An 18726-nucleotide genomic window follows, 5' to 3' on the forward strand; every position below is an offset into this window, starting at 1 on the left:
TTACTTACATAATCTATCAAAGCAACCAATGACTTAAGCCTATGTATGTGTAGCTTAGTCTATATAGAGAACCGTCAATCCTATCATGCAAATGTAGTTGCTCTTTTTTGCGAGGTGATAAACTTTTTTTTTCCATGCACATATAAAAAATATTAGTGTGTAGATCATAATTGTTCTTGTATATAATTAAAAGGAAAATAAAAATACTTAAAACAAAATTATATAAGTGTATAAATTTGCCAAAGTCAGGAACATTTTTTTTTATTTAAAATGAAAGAAATATGAAAAATAAACACATTTTAAAAAAATAAATAAATAAAGAGGGGAGGATCCCAGTTATTGCATAACACCCATATTCATCCTTAAAATAGTGATATGATCACTAACGTTCCCACCTTATAAGTGAAACATACACTGTAAAACCCGACAAGTTAACTTAACTCAAACCGTTTGAGTAAACAGATTGCCTTGATTTAAACCATGTAAGTTTTAAAACTTTGCATTCAAGTAATTAAGTGATTAACTAAGTGCTGATTGAGAATTAGTGATGAACAGCTGCTGTTAACAAACAGAATCACTGAAGAAAAGAGAAACACAAGAACTACTACAACTGACTTCAGACACAGACTTAGATGAAATCAACTGAAATAAAATACATGAAATCTCTCAAGATCTGATTAAACAACCCACAAACAGCATCAGCAGCTCCACTTATTAATAACCAGACTGACTTTATTTCTGTCAGACGTCTACAGAAGATCTTATTGAGAATGAACTAAGGTTTAGATGTTGATTTATTGTTTCATTTGAAGTAACCATGTTAGAGATCAGTGTTTGCTTTAGTTGGTCTCTTGACCCTTGATTTCTGTCTTAGTCTTTTCTCTGGCTGTTATAACTGTGTGTTTCTAAAACACATTTGTTGTAACTCAAAAGCCCAGAAGAAATGCCATCAGGTGTTAACCTGTACCTAGATGTAGGTTGTTATACTTTATATTGGTATAACAACCAATTATATATATTATTATGCAACTGCTAGGAGTCTAATCTCTGATGAAATATGGGTTGTGTAATTAAATTGACTATAGTAAAAGTGATTCTTAGAGCCAGTGGTTCTGTAATAATCAGTAAAAACAAAGACTTTCCAAACAGTGTGGTCTTCTATGGTGTCAGTTAGTCACACACAGACATCAATAATCAGAATATGAACCTCAACAATGGTGACCATAAAAGAAAAAAAAAAAATGCTGCAGAGCATGCTGGGCGCCATGGATGAGTTTTGTACTACAATAGTACCCAGCATGCATTGCAGCATGTTTTTTGACGAGCTACTGGCATAGAAGACAAATGTATGTGCACAAAATGTTTATGAAATCATTTTTATATTAACTGATTATCACAGAATCACTGGCTCTTAGTGTCATTTTTGTTAGGTCCACTTCTACTAATTACACATTTGTTTAATCAGAGATTAGACTATGTATAGATCAATATTTGTGAATAATAATGAAAAATTATCATCACAGCTATAAAGTACAACAATCTACATGTAGGTACAGGTGAACACCTGATGGCATTTCTTCTGGGCTTTTGAGTTACAACAAATGTGTTTTAGAAACACACGGTTATAACAGCCAGAGAAAAGACTAAGACAGAAATCAAGGGTCAAGAGCCCAACTAAAGCAAACATTGATCTCTAACATGGTTACTTCAAATGAAACAATAAATCAACATCTAAACCTTAGTTCATTCTCAATAAGATCTTCTGTAGACGTCTGACAGAAATAAAGTCAGTCTGGTTATTAATGAGTGGAGCTGCTGATGCTGTTTGTGGGGTTGTTTAATCAGATCTTGAGAGATTTCATGTATTTTATTTCAGTTGATTTCATCTAAGTCTGTGTCTGAAGTCAGTTGTAGTAGTTCTTGTGTTTCTCTTTTCTTCAGTGATTCTGTTTGTTAGCAGCAGCTGTTCATCACTAATTCTCAATCAGCACTTAGTTAAACACTTAATTACTTAATTGCAATGTATATCTTCTTTCAATGAACTCAACTGAATTAAGTTCAGAGTACTCGTAACTATTAGTTTTTTTTAACTTAAATGGTTTAAGGCAATCAGTTTCCTCAAATGGTTTGAGTTAACATAACTTGTCAGGTTTGAGTGAGGCTGTGTCTGAAGTCAGCTGTTGTTCCTTTCTCTCTTTTCTTCAGTAATTATGTTTGTTAACAGCAGGTGTTCATCACTAAAGCTCAATTAATCACTTAATCACTTAATTGCAATGTATATCTTCTTTCAGTGAACTCAACTGAATTAAGTTCAGAGTACTCATAACTGTTAGTTTTTTCAACTTAAATGGTTTAAGGCAATCGGTTTCCTCAAATGGTTTGAGTTAACGTAACTTAAGGATATCTGTTTACTCAAACCGTTTGAGTTAAGTTTACTTGTCGGGTGTTACAGTCAAGGCAATCGGTTTACTCAAACGATTTGAGTTAAGTTAACTTGTCGGGTTTTACAGTGTATTTTTAGAGAATTAGATAAATAAAAATGCCTTAAAATTGTCTACTTAACTTTGATATTGTCTAAGGTATGTTACAATCGATCATAAAATATATGAATTTGTCATTACATAATCGAACAGCGAAAGGTATAAATATTTTATTAATTTGCCTAAGTATAATCAACCAATGCAGGCGTTTTACCAGCTGTTTGGATGAATTTACTTCCATACATTAGAGATGTGACCTAGGTTTAATTTGTACTATTTACATTTATTTAAGTTATTTAACCTGTATTAGTAAAACGAAAGATTAACATTAGTTAATTTGATCCCCGAAACAATATACTTCCGCCATATTGATTCAATTTTGTTTACGTCTTAAAAATTGTACTTTGACAAAATGTTAATAAAAATAAAAAAACAAAAAAAACATACTTCCGCCATTTTTGCACATGTGCACAACACATGGGTGGTCACCTAGCATCACCCGATGACGTATTTTTACGTATGGTATAGGCGTGGCGTCTGATGTCACACTTGGATGTGGGCGGGGTTGGATGTCCACCGCAAGCTGCAGCGAGACGCTCCTCCCTGGATTCGGTGCATCCCTAATTTTAACGTATCTTAATCCATTAGCTATTTTGAGATCATTTTTATATGCTACACTATAATAATTTTGAATTTGTCAGTAAATTTAAGACCATTGATGATTATTTATCTGTTTAGAATGGAAATGTTTAACATTATTTAGTAAGTTAATAGAAAGTTATATTCTTTATATCTAATTTCCACAATTGTCCTTTATTCCAGACCACACACACATACAGTCCCCAATACCATTTTTCCTGTATACCTTTATGCTCACCAACGTGGCCTGTATAAACCCAACTTTTCAGGATTATTTGAATAGTATTGAGTATAAAGTTAAAGAGCAGCATATGAAAGAAGGTGTGCTGTCAAAGAGAGTTATGGACAAAGCGGACAACGCTGTGCTCCTGTGAACAGTGATAATTATCACAGCATATGAATCGGCAGGATTCGTGATCAGTGCTATTCAGTTCAATTAAAAGCTACAGTCATGCATATCCAGACACACACCAGTCAACAACAGAGTACATTACCTGCTGTAATTGTCGCCCATGTGACGGTTTTGAATGAGAAGTTAAGTGTTAAGACATCTGGAAAATATTTATGACCACAAATTAATCAACAACATTCAATGAAAGTAGTCAGCTGGTAAAATAAACACACAAATGAACACTTGTACTTAAAGTTACAGTTAACTCAAAAATGACAATTGTAATTTATTCTCTCATCATGCCTTATCAAACCAGTTTGACTTTTTCTTTCATAGAATACAAAAGAATGGTTTCCTTATCCTAGAATTCCCTGTTATCCTGACTAGAGGTCAACTGATGTATGGGTTTTGCAGATTAATCGGCACTGATAGTTGATTGCTGGAACAATCTGTTATCGGTAAAAATCCATGCCGATAGTTTTCCGGATTGCGTCCATTGCTGGAGCGGCTGAGAAGGGTCTGTTTTCATTATACAGTGTGAGAGCGGCCTCTAGTGGCTGAAATCACTGACAGCACGTGCTGTTTGTTTAGACACGTGATGCTGCACGCTGAACAGAGCCAGACACTTCAGACACAGATTTAAATGCAGCTGACAGAAAATTCCACCCTGCCACAAAGCGCCATTCACATAGATTAACATTAAATTACATTATATTCGCCCAGAATTATTATTGATGTACACAATGAATTGTATATTGAGCCTTTCCATCTAAACGTTTGTCATTCCGTGGCTCTAATAAAGTCTTTATGCTTCATTTCTAGTGCTATAATATAAATTGCTCTTTCCATTTTCTCAGTTTTTTTTTTAAACAATAGACTTCAAACTTATCAATGCCTCATTGTTTATTGTTGAACTAAACTTGTGTCTGCTCGAGTTGAACGCATCGCCTCCGGAGTGTGTGTTAAGTGTTCAATAGAAGCAGTTAGAGTGTGAGAGTATACATTGTGCTGGTATAATTGTAGTGCCCTATGAAAGATTAAAGGAAAACGAGCGGGGGGAGGGTTGAGCCAATTCGGGAGCCCTGAGTGGAGCATCGGCAGATGTTAAAAAGAAAACCGATTTTAATTCAAACAAATCAATGTAAACTATACATTCGAGTTAATCGATAAAATCGATTTATCGCCCAAACCTATGACATACACAGAACTGTAAAGGTATTGACAACAACCGGTCAAAATAAGAGTCCATTCATTTCTTTCAGTTGTTTACTTTCATTTTAGACATAACCAACTGAGTCTATATAATGCTTGTGTGTTTTGACAGTATTAACACAAAACATAATTTAGTTCAGTAATCAGGCACATTTTGAGTGTATTTTTTTTTTCTGTGCACACGCATTAAGTATGCTCAGAAAAACAAACGCACGTCAGAACAGCACACAAATAAAACGTTTAAATAACCAGTAGGGCTTTAAAGCAAATACAGCATAAAATTAATTCAGCGGCAGCAGAACTGCAGCTGATAGAACGTGCGCTGTAGCACAATAATGATAATTCTTCAAAATAAGTGGAGACATTTTTATCCTCCACGATCAAAAATCTTCATATCGCACACCCCTTCCCTTTGAAGAAATCGCGGACCGGACCGGACCGGACCGCAGGGGCACTTTAGGACTTCACTTTTTCGGACAGCCCTCCTGCCCCCCTGTTCACACCACTGCTAAAAACTATCAGTTAATTAATCTGTATCAGCCATTATGGTCCAACCTAGCTATCAGTATCAGCAAAATCCACAATCAGTCAACCTCTAATCCTGACATATCTTTTTTTTGTCTTAAGGGTTTGGAGCGACATGAAGGTGAACAATTAAAATTCAACTTCTCCAGGTTTTGTCAGTGTACCGAAAAAAAAAGAAAGATAACTTACACAGAATAACAGTGATGATTGTTGGTGTTTTTATAAAAGCTGAAACATTAAGAAAAATTTATTAAAAACAACTGAAAATGTTTGGATTGAGTTTGTGAGCACGACATTCATCATATGAGCATAGTTTATGTAATAAAGTTTAATTTAGGTCAATGAGAATCTACCTTTAAAGTAAAAAAAAATAAAAATAAAAAAAAATAAAAAAACTCACCATTATGAAATGTAGCCATTGTCAGTTTTGAGACACTGTTGCAATTCAGTTAAACACAAACCAGGTCAGAGGACAAGTTTCCCTAACTGTTACAAGAAAAGGAAATTAGCTTTGGCTCTGACTCGTGAATAACAAAGGTTTGTTTTCTCTTCATTTTAAATTCACATGAAAAACAATCTACAGCATTTATAAATATGCATTTACAAGAGTCAAAATTAAGGAAAGCTATTGTCAAATAAACATAATGCAAAAAAAAAAAAAATGAAATCATGATCTTAAAGAAGTGTTTTCACAGAAATTATCATCATCTTAGAATCACAAACTGTTTCCCAAAACCATCACACTTGAAAACTAGTGTATAAATATTTATGCATTCATAGACTGTCTAAGGACTTACTGAATGGTCAAAGCCTAAATTACTCAACTGTAACTACACACAATCACACAACATTACATGCTTGATTTAGAGACACTGATGGGGATCATTGAGCAGAAGGATCTTACCTGATGTGATGTACAGTGATCCTCACCCAACACAAATAACTGTTTTCAGATGTTTACAGAGAAGTTATCAATCCATCAGCCCGATAAGGACATTTGACACCATATCCACCATTTCCTTCTCAAATTCAAATTCATATGCAAATACAAATTGCATAAGCTCACATTTCCAGTTTCTTGGAAGTGTATCTTCCAACCTTCCGCAAATTGCAACATGTAATCAATTTTGGGGTGGTTACTCAACAAATGTAATTAGTTACTAGTAAATTGTAATGAGATTAGGGGACAACCGGGGCGAAAGTTTCACGGGACGAAAGTAACAAAGCGATTTTCTCCGAGCCTCTTTCTGCATTTGCATTGCCAGCTATGACAGCATGTTCAGCATGCAATCCTTGACGGAGCTGAGAAATATCACGCGATTTCCTCATCGTTTCCCGAAGTTAGGTCCGTAAAACTGTTTTCGAGTACAAAAAGTTAATTATTGATACGGCCTTTTTTTTTATTAGTCGTGTTGTTTTTCTTGTTTCATGTGTCAAAGTAATGATCAATCTACAGGTTATTTAGTGCTTTAACACGTCCTAAAGTTTGTGTGGCGAGTGGGGCAGGGCCGAGAGGCGTGGGAACGAGGGGTGGGGCGCAGGTGTAGCTCATCTCCAATCACTACACCTGGCCTCACTCCTCGTTCCCACGCCTCTTGGTCTCGCCCCACTCGCCACAGTTTGTATTTTCAAATTTTTAAAATATAAAATTAAATCGAGTTTAAATGTCAGGAGTTTCTGGAGGGACGAAAGTAACAGTTGTTACTTTTGTCCCGCGACAGTCACAAAAAGTATTTATTTTGTTCCAGTGCAAGCTATATTGTGAATTTCTGTGTCTTGCATCATTTCTTACAAATGTTAATGTCATATTATACCAAAAGAATATGTCTTTGTGAGGGTCAGAAAGACAGATAGAGGTCTGGTTTTATCCAGATGTTTTTGAGAGGCCGTTTCTGGACATAGAGGAACATCTCTCTCTGGGCAGCTGCTACGTCATTTATATTTAGGTTTTAGCCATATCTTAGCCTTTACACCACCACCTGTGAATTTGCAGTGTTTCCAGATGTTTTAATGCACATTTTCAATTCATGCATAAAAACAACTGGATGGAAACATAAATAGGCCTATACTGTTACATTATGTTTAGAGTTTTTTTATTATGCTAATGTAATTAAATTTTTATATTGTGCATTCTGTAGAATTGTTTAATTATTATATAAAAATACATTGAAATTTACAATTAAAAAATACAGTCAGGTTTTAAGACATCTGATGAAACTTAAATTTAAAATTAAAATATGAAAATGTAATTTTTGAAAAGATAAAGGACAAAATATGTTTGCAGTTATTTATTAACAAGGTCACAATCAGATATACTTAAGAAAAATAAGACTAACAGAAAAAAATCTAGCTTATATTGTTGTGTTACTTTTGACCCACCTGTGTGTTACTTTCGTCCCAACCGATGGGGTCGAAAGTAACAATGTTCAACTTATGTTCAAAGTGAAATTATACTGAAGTCTTTCTACATTTCTACAAAATACCACCTGGTATTGTTTTTTCTTTATTATTATTTATAACAGTTTTTATATGAACATAAAACAAATAAGTCTCACAAAATGTATACAAAAAATATATATACTTATAGTATAATATATAGTCAGTATACCGTTTATATAACAAACAGAGAAACCACCCCACCCACACCCCACGAACAGGCACCAGATACAATGAAAAATATACACTGTAAACAATGACATACCTAATCAAACATATACAAAACATTAAGATTAAAGATGGAGTGAAGGAATAGAACAATGAGCTATTAATTCAACCCTTATAAAGATACCTAAGGAAGGGGCTCCAGATTTGATCAAATTTTTAAGAAGCATCAATCTTAGAAAAACGGATCCTTTCGAGCTTGAGAGCGGCAACCATCTCCGTCAGCCATTTATGAAAACTGGGCGGTGAAGTGGACTTCCAATCCATCAAAATCACCCTTTTTGCTACCACCATACCAAACATAAGAGACAGTTGCTGAGAATGTGTTAATGCTAATGTAGGGTCAGAACATCCAAGCAAAGCTAATTCAAGATCTGGACTAATATCTTCTCCAAAAACATTTGAATACCACCGAAAAATATTCTTCCAAAACTCAGAAATCTCAGGGCAAAACCAAAAAGAATGGGCATGTGTGCCATCTGAGCTCTTGCATCTATCACATAATGGGGAAATTGAAGTGTAAAATTTATTGAGTTTAGTTTTGGTATAGTGTAACCTATGCAATACTTTAAACTGTATAAGTTGTAATCTAGAATTAATAGAGCAGGTATGGATTCGTTTCAGACCCTCTTCCCAAATCTCGTTTGAGATATTAATTCCGGTATCATTTTCCCATGATACTCTGAGGTGTTCTGAAGACACTGCAAAATGAGAAACAAACAAAGAAACAAACCGTGTCACCAAATGTTTGTCCATAGGAGGTTGACCCAAAAGATCATACATAACATGATCCTGAGGCAAATCCTGAAACTCATTAAAAGAATGTTTTATGTAGTGACGCACCTGTAAATATCTGAAAAAATGTGATTGGGAAAGATTAAAGGTTTTATACAAGTATTCAAAAGTGGCAAATTTTCCATTTACATAAAAGTCCTTGACCGTGGTTAGTCCTTTGCCTCTCCACAATGAAAATACTTTATCAAACAGGCCAGGCAAAAAAATTTGATTATTGCAAATGAACAAGCACACGGAAGGACATGTGATGTTCAACACCATCTTCATTTGTTTTTAAAATTCTAATGGAACTGAGCACAACAAAATTATTACATTGTAACTTCCTTAAAGATACAGGATTAGAAAAAGAATAGTAGCTAGGGAGCTACCAACAACTGACCGAGCCTCAATATACAGCCACTTTGGATGTGTGTCCATCAAGTGATCGGCAGCTTGATTGCTAATCCGCCAGAACATCATAGTCCTGGCATTAGCAGCCCAATAATAGTGACGGAAAACAGGTAGCGCTAAACCACCCAACTCTTTCGGCTTCTGCAAATGGGCCTTAGAAATTCTATGTGCTTTAAAGCCCCAAATGAATGGCAAAATGACAGAATCTAATTGTTTAAAAAAAGAATGTTGCAGATATACAGGTAAGTTCTGAAACAGATAGATACAGCGAGGTAGAGAGACCATTTTAATGGCACTGACCCGACCAATTAAAGATAACGGAAGAACCCTCCATTTATCTATAGAGATTTTTAGCTTGTTTATGGCTTCAGTGAAATTTAAACTGAAAATATTTTTACAGTTTTTGGGAATGACTAATCCTAAATAAGTGCAGTGATCCTCTGTTATTCTAAAGGGTAATGACTTCAAAAACTGAGCATCCAGCCCCTGACCCAGGGGCATGAATACACTCTTTTCCCAATTAACAGAATAACCAGAATAAGAGCCAAAAACCTCCAGTGATTCCATTAAAAGTGGCAAAGCAGAAGAAGGATCACTCAAATATAAAAGCAGATCATCTGCATATAATGACAGCTTAACCTCAGCACGACCACAGGATATACCCCTAATTCCAGAGCGATTGCGAAGATGGATGGCCAGAGGTTCTAAAGCTAAATCAAATAACAGGGGGCTTAAACAACAGCCCTGACATGTACCACGCTGAAGAGGAAAGAAAGCAGACCTATCCGAATTAGTAAGTATTGCAGATTTGGGGGAAGAATAAAGCATTTTTATCAATAGTTTAAAATTCTCACCAAAGCCAAACCGATCCAGGACTGAAAACATATAACTCCATTCAATATGGTCAAAGGCCTTTTCGGCGTCCAACGAAAGAACAGCCGCCTTAGACCTCTGACTCTGATTACTATACAAAATATTTAGCAGGCGACGAGAATTAAAAAAAGAAAATCTTCCTGGGACAAAGCCAGTTTGGTCTGAGTGAATTAACGAGGCCACATGTTTATTCAAACGCGTGGCCAAAATTTTGGTAATAAATTTTTGATCGCAATTGAGAAGACTTATTGGCCTGTAACTAGAGGGCTCTGTAGCATCTCTATCTTTTTTCTTCAAAAGGCATATATGTGCCTCATAAAATTTTTTTTCTTTTTAATCGAATGATTAACCATTCTAAGCAACAAAGGAGCAACTGCGTTTGCATTAGCCTTATAGAATTCCACACCAAACCCATCAGGACCTGTGGCTTTTCCATTAGAGAAGGAGTTAATTGCCTCTAAAATTTCACAGAGAGTTAACGGTTCCTCTAATTCCTCTCTGGCACATTCATTAAGTTTTGGAAAGTCCACCGAATCAAGAAATCGATGCCCTGTAGTACTCATCTCAGAACAGCTGGAAGAATAAAGATGCTTGTAGAATTCAACAAAACGATTATTAATTTCTTTAGGATGCGTTAATAAAGTACCATTCTGAGATTTTATTTGATGAATGGCCCTACTAGCCTGCACACCCCTTAATTGCGCGGCAAGAAGCTTATCTGCCTTGTCTCCCAATTCAAATTGTTTTTGTTTAAGTTTTATTAACAAATTAGAAACCTGATCACTCAAAATAGAGTTATATTCATATTTCAACTTGAGAATAGCATTAAGGTCACTCTGAGCCTTAGAAGAACGAAATGTTTGTTCTAAAGGTGGAAGTATGGATTCTATCTCAGACAAACGTCTACGCTTCTCCCTCCTCAACGAAGATTCATATGCAATAATATGACCTCAATACGTGTATAGGATTTATGAACACGAGAAAAAAAAGAATAATCACGAGCAGTCGGGTTAAGTAACCTCCATATATCCACAAGATTCATGGATTTTATCAAATTATTTAAAATGCCTACAGATTGAATAAGAGGAGGAACTTTTGAGGAGTGACGATCGAGATGAGGATCTAAATAACAATTAAAGTCTCCAGCAATTATCAAATTGGTTAAGTTAGTATCTGGAAAGAGCCTGAATAATTTCCTAAAAAAAACAGGATCATCTACATTTGGCCCATACACATTAACACATGTAATCGGGAAATTATTAATGAATCCAGATACAATAATATATCTTCCTGCAGGGTCAGACACCACAGAGTGCAATCGAAAAGGAATTGATTTCCGAAAAAGTATAGCCACACCTCTAGCCTTAGAGGAAAAAGTGGCTTGATAAACTTGCGAAATCCAATTTGCCCTAAGCCGCATCTGTTCATTGGGTCTAATATGCGTTTCCTGAAGAAAAATAATGTCAGCCGACAATGACTTTAAATGTGCAAACACTTTCCCCCTCTTAATCGGGTGCCCCATTCCTCTTACATTCCAACTAACAAATGTAATATTCACTCCATCATTACTTTTATTATTAAGACCAGTGTCAGTCATTCAATATCTTCAAAAGCATAGCAAACACAAAATCAGTAGTACTTGCAACCACAGCAAGAATAAACATGATCTGGTGCAACAAAAACAAAAACAAAGAAGAACTCACAAACTCCCCACAGCTGCCCCATGAACCGAAGCAGCGAGTATTCCCCAGCATCTCGGAGACAACAAGAGTGCAAGACTAACTAAGCTTACCTTAGCCAAAAAAAGAGCAGAAATAATGAAAAACACGCGAGTAGAAGAAGAAGAAAAAAAAACACTTCTGTTCACCACTGCACAAATAGTCAGTAATCTGAATCATGTACCACCGTGAGAATTAACAGAATGTTCCAAAAATAGTCCACTTCTATTAGTCAGGGTCCATACTCGGACCAAGCTGAGTACGTAAAGACTCAAAGTTAAAGTTATCCACAAACGTCTTGGCCTCTACCGGAGATTCAAAAAAAAGCTTGCGACCATTGTAATGCGCCATCAATTTTGCCGGAAAACGCAGAGCTTTCGTGATCGAACTAAACGCACGTCGCCGCGCTGTCACCTCCGGTGTATAATCAGGGAAGATATGAATCAGCTTTCCTTTATATTCCAGAGGAAATTTATCCCGGCTCAGGCGAAGGATTAAGTCTTTATCCCGATCATTGTGGATCCGTGCGATAATGGTGCGAGGACTCTGGCCTTCAGATGGCTTGGGTAATAACACCCGATGAGCTCGGTCAATCTTCACAGGTTTGGGGAAGTTGTCTCGGCCGAAAAGTTCGGTAATCAAGTCAGAAATGAACACCGAAGGGCGCCCCTGCTCCTCACCTTCGCTTATTCCCACAAATTTGAGATTCAGCCCAGAGAGATTTGTTTTCCGCACGCAAGTCTTCACACACCTTTTCCACCTCTCCGAGGCGTAAATCGGAACCGTTCATAGCACATTCTATCTCCACCATTTTTTGTTTAACGCCTGCCTGTTCTGACTGCAGGTTAACCAGCGTAGCATCCAACGTATCCAAGCGAGCACTCAAAGCTGTCATCTTGTCCTCTATCAGCTTTTTCAAATCATCCCCTTGGGCACCAATTGCAGCAAGTATTGCATTCACATTTCCCTGTGAGACAGAGTCACCTGGATTGGCGTCCTCCTTAGCTGCAACAATTTTTGAAGATTTTTTAGACACCATTTTCCGACAGAACGAGTCAGCGAAATAACAAAAATCATCCTTAGCGCACTTAAATCTCCCTAAATACTCAAAACAACTGACTAAAGTTAACTCTCAATAAGTTATTATCGATTGTGAAGTGGATTTAAGGGTACTTAGATTACACAAATATTAAAAATGTATTGTCAGCGGAGAGCTCAGAAAAATACCACTACTCCATGATCTGCACACCTGCGCCCCCCCCACCTGGTATTGTTAGACCACACTTCTGAGTTACTGGCCACAGCAGAAATATATCTCTGTATACAACATTATCTTTTAAAATGAAGTTTTTTCTGAAAAATAGTACTTTCGCCCCTGCTCTCCCCTACTTTACTAGTTACTGCATTTTAAAAGTAACTTCACTACTTATTAATTTACATTACTTTTGTAGGGCCCTATAAAATCGGTTTCATTCTTTTCCAAATTCTGTTTAATTTATTTTTCCAAATTGCATTTTCTGTTTTCATTCATTTTTTTCAAAAAAAACTTTTCAACTCCTTTTTAATGGTTCAATTTAATTGTATTAATCAAAAATGATGTCTAATAAATTTAAATTATAACACTTATAAATTTTTACAACAATTGATTAAATTGTTTTATTTATTCTTCACCATATGTTTTATTGTTACCAAATTGTTTGTTTTAGCATGTCTAATTATTAAAATGCATAAAAAGAACTTAATTTATTCTTTTATTTCTTAAAATACCCGTATGTATTTTTTTTTTTCCTGTCAGAAATCCTGTTGTGTATTTACATTTTTCTGGTTGACAAATGAAGGCATAAAACATTCATAGTTTTTCTTTTAATTATTGAAAATTAAGAAACTTTATTTTTTTGGTTATCAATGGGGATTACTATTAAAAATAAAACAAGGAGGACATGTTGTGTGTTTATTCCTTAAAAAAATAATGTTTGTTTTATTTTAGTAGTATTAAGCTATGTGCATTCTGCTGAACAATAGCAATACATATCTGGAAAATCTGTTTATTTATTTTGACGTGTTAATGTGAATAGCTTTACAGTTCTGAACTGTACAACACAACAAGTAACTTAACTTTTAAAAAAAAGGTTTAACTCAAAACCTGACAAATTATGTTTTCTCATACCGTTTGAGGCAACTGATTGCCTTAAACCATTTAAGTTTTATAACTAATATTTGTGAGTAGTCTGAACTAAATTCAGTTGAGTTCACTAAAAGAAGATATACATTGCAATTAAATAATGAAGTGATTAATTGAGTGATAATTGAGAATTAGTGATGAACAGCTGCTGTTAACAAACAGAATTACTGAAGAAAAGAGAGAAAGGAACAACAGCTGACTTCAGACACAGCCTCACCAAAACCTGACAAGTTATGTTAACTCAAACCGTTTTAGGCAACCAATTGCCTTAACCTATTTAAGTTTTAAAACTAACAGTTATGAGTACTCTGAACTTAATTCAATTGAGTTCAGAAAAGGTGATGAACAGCTGCTGTTAACAAACAGAATCACTGAAGAAAAGAGAAACACAAGAACTACACTGTAAAAAATATCTACTTGGTTCTACTTAAAATCATAAGTTAAGCAGCTGCCTCAAAATTTCAATTAAAAACAAAATGGATTAATGAATTGTTTTAACTCATTATTTTGAGTCTTGTTAAGCTGTGAATTGCCTTCTGCAAGTCAACATGACTATACAATTGTTGCTGTTTCAACTTTGCTATGCAAGTTCAAAATAAAGTGAACTCAGTAATGAGCATTCTGTTAACTTATCCCCATTAGTGGGTTCAACTTAGTAATTTCAATTAAGTAATGTCTTTGAATTAGGGTATCAAGTTAAGATGATCTTAAAGAATGTCTTGTTTTAACTTAAGTATAAAAACAGACAAATTTGAGTACAAAACTTTTTTTTTTTTTTTTTTTTTTTATTAAAACCAATGTTAATACAATAGAAGCTATACAAACACTTCAATCATGCAATCTCAAACTTGCAATCAATACTTTTTTTGGTACCAAACTTCAGTTGGGTGTGGGTCACATAATGAGGCTAAGATAAATATAAAGGTTGTGCGTGAGCTTACACCATGAGGGGGTATCCTAAGCGGACTCCACAAGTTTTTATCACTGTGTGTGTATAGAAGGTGTGTGTACTTCCTGAAGTTGTCTGCACTGCCTGTTGTCAACCAAAAAGTTGGTCATGCTGAATGTAGGCTAGATAGACCAATAGAAACATACAGCAGTATAGATATCTATATTCTTATTTGAACAATATTCAGCATTAAATGTATTCAGTCCAACAAAAGTAAATGTATCAAGTCCAAAAAAAAAAAAAAACAGGGCTCCTCTCCTGTTTGCTTAAGTGCTTTTGCCTTCAACTTTGGTTTGCATGTCAACAGAAACAAATGTGGAAAAAAAAAAAATTCCAATCCTATTCTCTGGGGGGCATGGTTTACAAATTATACCTCAGGAGCGTGTTCGGATGCCATGGACTCTGGCAGAGGCTTGATCTGGTTTGATCTTCATCACCACCCTCTGAAGGAACTCAAATGGAATACTTCATGGCTCGTGGATATTCAAGGTTAACGCAGAAGATGATCCCCAAAAGCATGGCAAAGCTGGATGGCACATCCTTGAAGTTGTGAAACAGTCTCCTCAACCACAACTGTCACATTGAAGACCTCACATGGAAAGGCATCCTGGTTGTCACCGACATAGCCTATCAACAGGCCAAGTTGCATCCCTTCCATGGATGCAGCCAGAGTCTCACCATGGGCCTTAAAAAGCAGAAAAAGAAAAAAAAATAGTGTGAATGTTTGGGTCAAGAAGTACATGCTCTGCAAAGCTACTTAAGTCTCAGTGATCATAAACCTTGTTTTCAGGCTAATAAAATAGTCTTCTTGATCTTTCAGTTGTGAGTGTGCATGTTTGTAGGTGCAGTGTTGGAAGGTTACTGCAAGGGTGAAAACTTGTGTTTTCTCAGATCTGGGGAAGTGTATGTTGCACTGGGTCCTCTCCCCATCACTATTCTACCCCTTCTCTCTCCTCCACCAACATTGTTCTACCTCCTTCTCCTTTCTCCTCCTCCCATCACCACTATTCCACCCAACCCTCGTCCTACCCATCACTATTCTGCCCCTCACTCCTCCCTGCATCATCACTACTTTGCTGCCACAGGACTTTATCAACACCCATGAGTGCATCTTATCCAATCTCTGTGTTAAAGGTTGTGCGTGTGGTGAGTGGGGGGTGTGCGTGTGCGCAAGTGTGTATGTGGGCGGGTGCGTTCGTATATGGGCTGTTATGCATGACAGAAAAATGTCTTACGTCACACATCCTGATGACGTATGATGGCTCTTCTTTTAGGTAGTGTGGCAGACCCAGCAGAGCAGCAGTCCTTCTTTCGTTTGTGTCCTACAAAACAAAAATAAGCACCGTTGAGATTTTATTGCAAACATCTGGTTTAAGAAATTTGAGAAAAGCACAGAGTCACAATTTAGTAAGCTAAGGTTGTCTGGTAAGCTCATACATTGATATCCATTCATTGGATTAAGTGATTAATCTTAGGCTGAGTCTTGTCTATTGTTATACCGGTCTCTCACAGAACATGGCCGGCCACCTGTTCTTCCACGTCCATGCTTGTCCTTGTAATGATTCACTATAGTCTTTTGAATGTACGAGGTAAATTTGCTAAATTTACAAGTCCACTTCATCAAATGAGTAGTTGAGCCTGGTAAATCATAAAGCACCTAAAACACACAAAACAGAAGAAAAGTTATTGCAAAAATTAACAAGAGCACATTTCTAGTTAAGTCTAACTAGCAAATTGGATGTATGAATTGTTGGACTGCTCTTTAGTTCTAGGTAACGCGACCAATGTACTGTAATAAGAAACAATAATGAGGTTGCAGCAACCGAGCAGCTGCTAATAATCTAGCACCAAGTTAGTTTGTTATTATCGCCGCCATGATCGACAGGCAGCTAACGTTACTCAGCTCGCACTCAAGCGGACCCCAGCAAGAACAACAGCCTCAGTGGTTCTCCAAAATTATTTTGCAGCCCTGGCCATTAACATACACTACCCTTCAAAAGTCTGGGGTCAGTAAGATTTTTAATGTTTTTAAAAGTAGTATCTTCTGCTCAGCAAGGCTGCATTTATTTGATTAAAAATACAAACAAAAACAAACAACAACAAAAAAACAGTAATATTGTGAAATATTATTCCAATTTAAAATTGCAGTTTAAAATATATTAAAATAGAAAACAGCTATTTATTCCTGTGATCAAAGCTGAATTTTTAGCATCATTACTACGGTCTTCAGTGTCACATGATCTTCAGAAATCATTCTAATGATGATTTGATGCTCAAGAAACATTTCTGATTATTATCAATGTTGAAAACAGTTGTGTACATTTTTTTCTCAAAATTCTTTGATGAGAAGAAAGTTCAAAAGAACAGCATTTATTTAAAATAGAATATTTTCTAACATTATAAAATGACTTTACTGTAACTTTTGATCAGTTCAAATGCTGATGCTGTTCTTTTGAACTTTCTATTCATCAAACACACAACTGTTTTAAACATTGATAATCAGAAATGTTTCTTGAGCAGCAAATCATCATATTAGAATGATTTCTGAAGATCATGTGACACTGAAGACTGGAGTAATGATGCTGAAAATACAGCTGCACACCACAGAAATAAATTACAGTTTAAAATATATTAAAATAGAAAACAGCTGTTTTAAACTGGAATAATTTCACAATATTACTGTTTTTGTTTGTATTTTTAATCAAATAAATGCAGCCTTGGTGAGCAGGAGATAACGTTATTACTTTTAAAAACAAAAAATCTGACTGAACCCAAACTTCTGAACAGTATTGGGCCTTGACATATGGTCTATCAGAAATGATGTTTTCTACAATGAAAACTGGTATCGTCTCAGATAAAGCTTTATCAACCGTCTCTGACTGAACTGCTAGCAAACGTGTTCTAGCTAACGTTAATGTTCGCTGAAATGTGCCTCGTTTAAATGACATCACAGTTGTTGCACATATCAAAGGGTAACAATAGCTAACGTTAATCACGTTATTGGCTTAATCAACGCACATTCTTAAAATCTACAAAACACGAACACTTACCAATAGCGAACTTGTTCACGCCAAACCGACTCGTCTTGTCTGACGGAAAAATTAGGCACCCGGCCGACTGATTGCTTGCTGGCGCGTAATCTTGTTCGTCTCGAGGCCTGGCTTCGTTGGTAGTTCCCCGCACAATCTGCAACACGCCAAAGACTTGTACTCCACTCAATTTAAAATGGCAAGTTCATTCAAGCACCTAGTTTGTATTTTTAATAAAATAAACGCAGCCTTGGTGAGGAGATATTTCTTTTAAAAATATAAAAAATCTGACTGAACCCAAACTTTTGAATGGTAACGTTAGTGTATTTGGCCTTGAAATACGGTCTATCAGAAATTGTGTTTTCTAACGTTACAATGAAAACTGGTATTGTCTCAGATAAAGCTTTATCAACCGTCTCTGACTGAACTAAAAAACTGAACTGCTAGCAAAAGTGTTCTAGCTAACGTTAACGGTCGCTGAAATGTGCCTCGTTTAAATGACATCACAGTTGTTGCACATATCAAAAGGTAACGACAGCGCACATTAAAATCTACAAAACACTTACCAATAGCGAACTTGTTCACGCCAACCTGACTCGTCTTGTCTGACGAAAAATAAGGCACCTGGCCGAATTAAGTTTGATTGCTTGCTGGCGCGTAAACTTGTTCGTCTCTAGGCCTGGCTTCGTTGGTACGTTAGTTCCCCGCACATGCGCAAAGAGCTGTCCTCCACTCAATCTGCAACACGCCCACTCCCACTCAGTTTAAAATGGCAAGTTCATTCAACCACCTGGAATTTGTGATTCATTGAAGTAACTTATGAACCTATACTGGAAGATTGAAAACTCAAACAATTGAGTTGAAATTTCAAAACACATTTTT

General features: G+C 36.0%; 1 protein-coding gene across 1 annotated transcript in view; it reads right to left on the minus strand.

Annotated features, from left to right (window-relative positions):
* Positions 1-18726, minus strand: part of LOC113074516 (adhesion G protein-coupled receptor E3-like) — a 133064-nt gene that overhangs the window by 72828 nt on the left and 41510 nt on the right. The gene's annotated exons all lie outside the window — the stretch shown is intronic.

Source organism: Carassius auratus, unplaced genomic scaffold (genome assembly GCF_003368295.1).
Source record: "Carassius auratus strain Wakin unplaced genomic scaffold, ASM336829v1 scaf_tig00014984, whole genome shotgun sequence".
NCBI classification, from domain to species: Eukaryota; Metazoa; Chordata; class Actinopteri; order Cypriniformes; family Cyprinidae; genus Carassius; species Carassius auratus.